This window comes from Panthera tigris, chromosome B4, assembly GCF_018350195.1.
Source record: "Panthera tigris isolate Pti1 chromosome B4, P.tigris_Pti1_mat1.1, whole genome shotgun sequence".
Classification (NCBI taxonomy): domain Eukaryota; kingdom Metazoa; phylum Chordata; class Mammalia; order Carnivora; family Felidae; genus Panthera; species Panthera tigris.
Window position 1 is genome coordinate 8541402 of NC_056666.1, and position 8767 is coordinate 8550168.

The following is an 8767-nucleotide window of genomic DNA, read 5'->3' on the forward strand; positions in this document are numbered from 1 at the left end:
CATCAATTATCTTTGCTAAGACACGAATGAAAGTTTGGCCATTATAGGGTTTGGAGGCAATTTGCTTACAGAAGTTATTTTCCATGCTGTTTTATATTTCCTAATAGCCATGCATGATTCCACACTTAGTTTAGAAAACCGTATATAAGAACATATAAATAGAATAATTTTCTGGAATCAGATGGCCCTTAACACCTCTTTTTCAGTTGGCAAAGGCTTCCAACCACATTTTAAAGAGCATGGCATTTATGTCCTATATGATTTGGCCAAATTTATGATTATGTGTAATCTTCCTCAATTGAATTATGAAGCAATAACTTCTTTCACGTAACCCAGTACTCTCTACCATTCTCTAAATATGATTGAATTAAAAATATTATGTTTATTTACTCTTTAAGAATGAGAGAGAGCATGAGTTGGGGGAGGGGAGCAGAGAAAGAGGGAGACACAGAGTCTGAAGCAGGCTCCAAGCTCTGAGCTGTCATCTCACAGAACATGAGATCATGACCTGAGCCGGAAGTCGGATGCCTAACCGACTGAGCCACCCAGGCACCCCATGAATTTTTTTTTTTTAAGGCAAGCACAAAGTTACTTTTGTAAAATAAAGGACACTACAAATGATTATGGCACAGGAAATTTTTTTTATTATTTTATTATTTTAGAATAGTTTGAAGTTCACAGTAAAATTAAACAGAAGGCAAAGATTTCCCAGATACCCCCTCCCTCATGCACACACAGCTTCCCCCATTATCAACATCCCAAACCAGTGCAGTACATTTGTTGTAACCGATGAACCTACCCAGACCCATCACAGTCACCCAGAGTCTATAGTTTACATTAGGGGTCACTCCTGCTGTTGGACAGTCTATGGGTTCAGACACATTTATAATGACATTTATCCACCACTGTAGTATCAAATAGGGTGGTTTCACTGCCCTAAAAGTCCTTTATGCAATGCCTATTTACCTCTCCTTCCCTTCTAACTAGAGATAACCACTGTCTTCTTATTTGGGATATATGGATAGTGTCTCCATATTTTACTGTCCTCATATTTTTCAGAAAGTCATAGAGTTGGAATCATACAGTATGTAGAGTTTTCAGATTGGTTTCTTTCACTTAGTAATAGGCATTTAAGGTTCTTCCATGTCTTTTAATCCCTTAATAGCTCATTTATTTTTAGCACTGAAAAATAGTCCATTGTCTAGATGGACCATTGTTTACATATCCACTCATCCACTGAAGAACATTTTGGTTGCTTCCAAGTTTTGGCAATTATGAATAAAGTTGCTATAACCACCCATGTGCAGGTTTTTGTGTAGACATAAGTTTTCCACTTTTTGGGTAAGCCAAGGGGAGGTGACTGCTAGATCATATAGTAAGAGTATATTTAGTTTTGTAAGAACCCAAGGAACTGTCTTCCAAAATGGCTGTACCATTTTGCATTCCCACCAGCAGTGAATGAGAATTCCTGTTGCCCAGATGCTCATCAACATTTAGTGTTGTCAGTGTTTAGGATTTTGGCTGTTCTAATAGGTATATAGTAGTATCTCATTGTTATTTTAATTTACATCTTTCTGATGTAAGGCATCCTTTCATATGCTTATTTGCCATCTGTATATCTTCTTTTTGTCAAAGACTGAAAAGGGCTTTGGCCCAGTTTTGATTAGGTTGTTTATTTTCCTATTGTTGAGTTTTAAGAGTTCTTTGTATGCTTTGGATAACTGTCCTTTATCAGATGTGTCTGTGGCAAATGTTTCCTCCCAGTCTGTAGTTTGACTTTTCATTCCCTTGTCTTTTATAGAGCAGACGTTTTTAATTTTAATGAATTCCCCCTTACCAATGCTTTCTTTCATGGGTCATGCCTTTGATGTTTTATCTAAAAAGTCATCATCAGCTCAAGGTCATCTAGATTTTCTCTTATGTATCTTCTAGGACTTGCATAGTTTAGTACTATGATTATTTTGAGCATTAATCTGTGTGAAAGGTGTAAGATCTGTGACTAGATATTTTTTTTTTTTCTTTTTTTTGGCCTATAGACGTCCCTTGTTCTAGCGTCACTGGTTGAAAAGACTGTCTTTACTGTGTTTGCTTTTGCTCTTTGTCAATGATCAGTTGGCCATATTTATGTGGGTGTATTTCTGGGCACTCTATTCTGTTCAAATTAAATATATACCACCAATACCAATTAAATATATATCACCAATTCATTACTATGGCTTTATAGAAAGTTTTGAAATCAGGAAGTCAGTCCTGTAACTTTTTGTATTTCCTTGTTACCCTTTTTTTGTTTGTTTGTTTTTAAAGAACGATATTACTGTTCTCTCTCTCTTTTCCTGGCTACTGGTTTATTGATTTTCTTGGTCTTTTTAAAGAACCAGCTTTTGGTTTAAGTGATTTTCTATACTGATTTTCTGTTTTCACTTTCTTTTTTTTTTTATTTTATTTTTGGGACAGAGAGAGACAGAGCATGAACGGGGGAGGGTCAGAGAGAGAGGGAGACACAGAATCGGAAACAGGCTCCAGGCTCTGAGCCATCAGCCCAGAGCCTGACACGGGGCTCGAACTCACGGACCGCGAGATCGTGACCTGGCTGAAGTCGGACGCTTAACCGACTGCGCCACCCAGGCGCCCCTGTTTTCACTTTCATTGGTTTCTGCTCTAATTTTTGTTTTATTTATTTTCTTCTGTTATTTTGGATTGAACTCACTCATTTTCCTAAAATAGATGCTAAGATTTTTGTTTTGTTTTCTGCTTTTAATTTTTTATTTTATTTTTTAATTTACATCCAAGTTAGTTAGCATATAGTGCAACAATAATTTCAGGGGTAGATTCCTTAGTGCCCCTTACCCATTTAGACCATCCCCCCTCCCACAACCCCTCCAGGAACCCTCTGTTTGTTCTCCATGTTTATGAGTATCGTATGTTTTGTGTCCCTCCCTGTTTTTATATTATTTTTGCTTCCCTTCTCTTGTGTTCATCTGTTCTGTGTCTTTTAAAGTCCTCATATGAGTGAAGTCATATGAAATTTATCTTTCTCTGACTGATTTCACTTAGTATGATACCCTCTAGTTCCATCCACATAGTTGCAAATGGCAAGATTTCATTCTTTTTGATTGCCGAGTCATACTCCATTGTGTGTGTGTGTGTATACATACACACCACATCTTCTTTATCCATTCATCCATCAATGGACATTTGGGCTCTTTCCATACTTCGGCTGTTGTTGATAGTGCTGCTATAAACTTTGGGGTGCATGGGCCCCTTCAAACCAACATACCTGTGCCCCTTGGATAAATACCTAGTGGTACAATTGCTGGGTTGTAGGGTAGTTCTATTTTTAATTTTTGAGGAACCTCCATACTGTTTTCCAGAGTGGCTGCCACAGCTTGCATTCCCACCAAAAATGCAAAAGAGATCCTCTTTCTCTGCATCCTCCCCAACATCTGTTGTTGCCTGAGTTGCTAATGTCAGCCATTCTGACAGATGTAAGGTGGTATCTCATTGTGGTTTTGATTTGTATTTCCCTGATGATGAGTGATGTTGAACATTTTTTCAGGTGTCGGTTGGCCATCTGGATGTCTTCTTTGGAGAAGTGTCTATTCATGTCTTTTGCCCATTTCTTCACTGGATTATTTGTTTTTTGGGTGTTGAGTTGATCAGTTCTTTAGAGATTTTGGATACTAACCCTTTATCTGGTATGTCATTTGCAAACACCTTCTCCCATTCTGTCAGTTGCCTTTTTGTTTTGCTGATTGTTTCCTTCACTATGCAGAAGCTTTTTATCTTGATGTGGTCCCAATAGTTCATTTTTGCTTTTGTTTGCCTTTGGAGACTACTGAGTAAGAAGTTGCTGCAGCCAAGATCAAAGAGGTTTTTGCCTGCTTTCTCCTCGAGGATTTTGATGGCTTCCTGTCTTACATTTAGGTCTTTCATACATTTGGGTTCATCTTTGTGTCTGGTGTAAGAGAGTGGTCCAGGTTCATTTTTCTGTATGTCGCTGTCCAGTTTTCCCAGCACCACTTGCTGAAGAGACTGTCTTTATTCCACTGAATATTCTTTCCTGCTTTGTCAAAGACTAGTTGGCCATATGTTTGTTGGTCCATTTTTGGGTTCTCTATTCTGTTCCATTGATCTGAGTGTCTGTTTTTGTGTTGGTAGCATACTGTCTTAATGATCACAGCTTTGTAGTACAGCTTGAAGTCTGGGATTGTGATGCCTCCTGCTTTGGTTTTTTTTCAAGATTGCTTTGGCTATTCTGGGTCTTTTCTGGTTCCTTACAAATTTTAGGATTGTTTGTTCTAGCTCTGTGAGGAATGATGGTGTTATTTTGATAGGAATTGCATTGAATATGTATATTGCTTTAGGTAGTATTGACATTTTAACAATATTTGTTCTTCCTAACTGTGAGCATGGAATATTTTTCCATTTTTTTGTGTTGTCTTCATTTTCTTTCTTAAGCTTTCTACAGTTTTCAGTGCATAGATTTTTCACCTCTTTGGCTGGATTTATTCCTAGGTATTTTATGGGTTTTGGTGCAATTGTAAATGGGATCGATTCCTTGATTTCTTCTCCTATTGCTTCATTATTGGTGTATAGAAATGCAACAGATTTCTGTATATTGATTTTATACCCTGCAACTTTGCTGAATTCATTAATCAGTTCTAGCAGTTTTCTGGTGGGATCTTTTGGGTTTTCCATGTAGAGCATCATGTCATCTGCAAAGAGTGAAAGCTTGACCACTTCCTGGCCAATCTGGATGCCTTTTATTTCTTTGTGTTGTCTGATCGCTGAGGCTAAGACTTCCAATACTATGTTGAAAAACAGTGGTGGGACTGTACATCCCTGTCTTGTTCCTGACCTTAGGGGGAAAGCTTTCAGTTTTTCCCCATTGAGGATGACATTAGCATTGGGTCTTTCATATATGGCTTTTTGGTTTGTTTGTGTTAGATCTTTCTTTTCATCTAAAATAGTCATCCAATGCTAAAAACCTTCCTGTTAGCACTGCTTTCACTGCATCACTAAATCTGCACCACAAATTTTGATAAGTTGCACTTAAATTTATATTTAAGTTTACATACATTAAATTTTCTTGGAGATTTTTTTCTTGGCCAATGTGCTGTTGGAGAGTATGTTGTTTAATTTCTTAAGCTTTTGGGGATTTTGCAGCTATCTTTCTGCTATTATCTTACTGAATTACATTGTGGTCTAAGAGTAGACAATGTAGGATTTCCTTTATTAGAAATTTATTAAGGTGTGCTTTATGGCCCAGAATGTTCCAGCTTAGGAAGAATTTTTAATCAGTTATTGGATGAAATAGTCTACAGATATCCATTATATCCAGTTGATGGGTTTTTTTTTAATGTTTATTTATTTTTGAGACAGAGGGAGACAGAGCGCCAGTGGGGGAGAGGCAGAGAGAGAGGGAGACATAGAATCCAAAACAGGCTCCAGGCTCTGAGGTGTCAGCACAGAGCCCGATTGGGGGCTCAAACCCCACGAACCAAGAGATCACAACCCGAGCCAAAGTTGGACGCTTAACCGACTGAGCCCCCCAGGTGCCCCAATTGATGGTGTTCTGGAAAGTGGATCCTAACTGTTCCATCACAAGAAAACAATCCACATTTTTGTATCTATATGATACGATGAATACTAACTAAGCTTATTGTGGTGATCATTTTATAGTATATGTAAGTCAAATCACTACACTTACACAGTGCTGCATGCCCATTTTATCTCAATATAATTGGAAAACGAACAAAATGCCCTTGTTGGTTAAAGTTTTTCCAGATTGTTAATTAAGTTAAATTGGTTAATGGCGTTGCTCAAGTTTTCTTTTTTCTTTGTCTGTGTCTTTCTGAGTTTCTGAGAATTATTGGTGAAGACAGAATAGATATGCAAAATATTTACTGTGAATAACACCTATGAAAGATACAGCGGGGGTGGGACGGGAGCAGATGGGAAGATTCTCTAGAATGCAGTATAGCTCTGCTAGTCAGCTTAGGAGGGAAAGAAGAAAAAGAAGGCAGATTGGGCAGGATGTGACCTGGATCCTTTTACAACTCTGGGGAAGCCTAGTCCTGGAACAGTGTTTGTCCACACCTGTACTCTGGTCTATAATGTGCCTCTGGCAGAAAGCCAGGGTGGATTTTATGGCTTACCTTGCTCTGCTCCCTTCTCTCAGGGATGCTACACCTGTCCTTCCTGTTGTCCAACATCTGAAAAAGTGGTTTCATTTATTTTCTTCTGCTTTCTAGTTTTGTAAGGGGAGAGGTTAAATCTTTCTGTTATTCTATCATGACCAGAATAGGAATTTTGACTTTTGGTCAGGTAAATATTGGATGAAATTAAATGTCCATAACTAGAGAAATAGTTTTTTTTTTTTTTTTTTTTTTTTTTTTTTTTTCAACGTTTTTTTATTTTTATTTTTGGGACAGAGAGAGACAGAGCATGAACGGGGGAGGGGCAGAGAGAGAGGGAGACACAGAATCGGAAACAGGCTCCAGGCTCCGAGCCATCAGCCCAGAGCCTGACGCGGGGCTCGAACTCACGGACCGCGAGATCGTGACCTGGCTGAAGTCGGACGCTTAACCGACTGCGCCACCCAGGCGCCCCGAGAAATAGTTTTAAACTTTTGTGGTGCAAACTTCGGAATTACAGACACTTATAATAATAAAATAAAGCTTACATATAATTGCACTTATCTGTTCTCAAGGATTTAATGTGAAAGAAGCAGGTGTATAATGTAAATATAATGCACATATACTAATATATAAACTATAAATGCCACATGTTCACAAGTATAAATATATGCATGTATATATTTGAATACTTATCTGGAAGGATATACAAAATTGTAGAGAGTGCTGGGATTGGGTGGAAAAAGTCATAGAAGGTTTTAAAAAGAGAATTTTTAAGTTTTGCATTATATACATTGATATTTTATAATGTAAGAATTCCTGAATTCTTTGTGAGAATTTAAAAGTAAAACAGATTGGGGCGCCTGGGTGGCTCAGCTGGTTGGGTGACTGACTTTGGCTCAGGTCATGTTCTCACAGTTTGTGGGTTCGAGCCCTGCATCGGGCTCTGTGCTGACAGCTCAGCTTCGGATTCTGTGTCTCCCCCTCTCTCTACCCCTCCCTGCTCACGCTTTGTGTCTCTCTGTTTCTCAATAATAAACAAACGTTAAAAAAAATTTTTTTGAAGTAAAACAGATTATTCATTGGAACAACTTTGTGGTTAAAACTGAAGGGACCATCTGTTACTGTTAACAATTTGAAAGGTATGACTGAGGCACAGTCCAACAATCATTTCTACAGTTTATGATAGTGCTGTGTAATTACCACAGTACTGAAATCCCTAAGTCTTAGCCAACCACGAAACCCTTTATTTGCCTTTTTAAAGACCCTTTTAATCATATCCCATTTTCTTTTTTCATTCCTGAATAAAATGGGCATCTCCCATCAGAGTACTGTTTAGCCAATATCAATGTTCACAATTAGCATCTAAGTGTCATAAATATTTTTATAGATTATAAGTGGTGAAAAACTTCTGTGATTAAAGTTTATATTGTTACCCCGTAGTTCACTATCTTCAAAATTATGTAACCTAAAGGTCTGATGCTAAATACCCATGTGTCTACTTACAGTAATTTCTGTTTCTCTAGTAGGCATGTAAATATGTGGGAGGAGAATGAGCTTCACATTGTTATAACTAAATGTTGCATATGAAGAGATATTTATGTTTCCTGCACATGCTGTTCATGTTATAAGATGCTCTCGCTTACCTACAAAGTACTCCTCCATGCATAACTGATATTAGAGGGAGAAGAACCTTTTCAAATACTCAGCAATAAAAAGGAAATGTTCAAGTTGTCTCTTTATAAATTCTTCAATAACTATAAACAATTTATGAGGTTTTACACAGTCTCCCAACCCTTCTTGTTTTTATCCCACAAAATTATGTTGTTTAAAATGCTTCAGGAAGAATATAGTCAGGAAAATGACCCTTTGATAAAACACATACTTATAGCCACAAATATATTCCTTGTAAAAGAAAGAGCCTGCACTCCCATCATAAAAAAAATTCAAAATAATGAGAGGAGGTTAAAACCCCCTTTATATTTATCAATTCTTTCATTCAGTTAAAAACAATGGGCTCAATGAAAATTTACAATGTGCCAGGCTATAAGGCTGGTTCTGAGCCCACAGAAATTAATAGCATTCACTTATTAGCTGCAGGAGATTATAGTCCAACAGGGGACATAAATGTACAATCATGTAATGAAGGTACAATATCAAGTTATAAAAAAACATAAAACGTGCTATAGAAATGTCAAGAAGGGAAAGTCAAGTCTACATAAATGAATCACAGGAACAAAATGCTTATGCTGAAACCAAAACAGTCAGTAAGAATTTTACCAGGGGTGGGCGCCTGGGTGGCTCAGTTGGTTGAGCGTCAGACTTCAGCTCAGGTAATGATCTCACGGTTCTCATGAGTTTGTGTCCCGCATCGGGCTCTGTGATGACAGCTCGGAGCTTGGAACCTGCTTCGGATTCTGGGTCTCCCTCTCTCTCTGCCCCTCCCCCCACTCATACCGTGCCTCTCTCTGCCTCTCAAAAATAAAGGAAACTAATAAAAAAAAATTTTTAAAGAATTTTACCAGGGAACAGGGACAGAATTGTCTAGAAGAACTGTCTTTGTCTTCCCCATACACACATGATGATTCCACATATCCACAAATACACGCACACAAGTGAGACGTTTTAAG

The 8767-nt window shown here is 37.9% G+C and overlaps 1 long non-coding RNA gene across 1 annotated transcript in view; it reads right to left on the bottom strand.

The window, feature by feature from the left end:
- Nucleotides 1-8458, bottom strand: part of LOC122240570 — a 28288-nt gene extending 19830 nt beyond the window's left edge. Inside the window, exon 1 of the long non-coding RNA XR_006220351.1 lies at nucleotides 8418-8458. This is a non-coding gene — a long non-coding RNA (uncharacterized LOC122240570). The remainder of the gene's footprint in view (nucleotides 1-8417) is intronic.
- Between the last annotated feature and the right edge of the window lie 309 nt (nucleotides 8459-8767).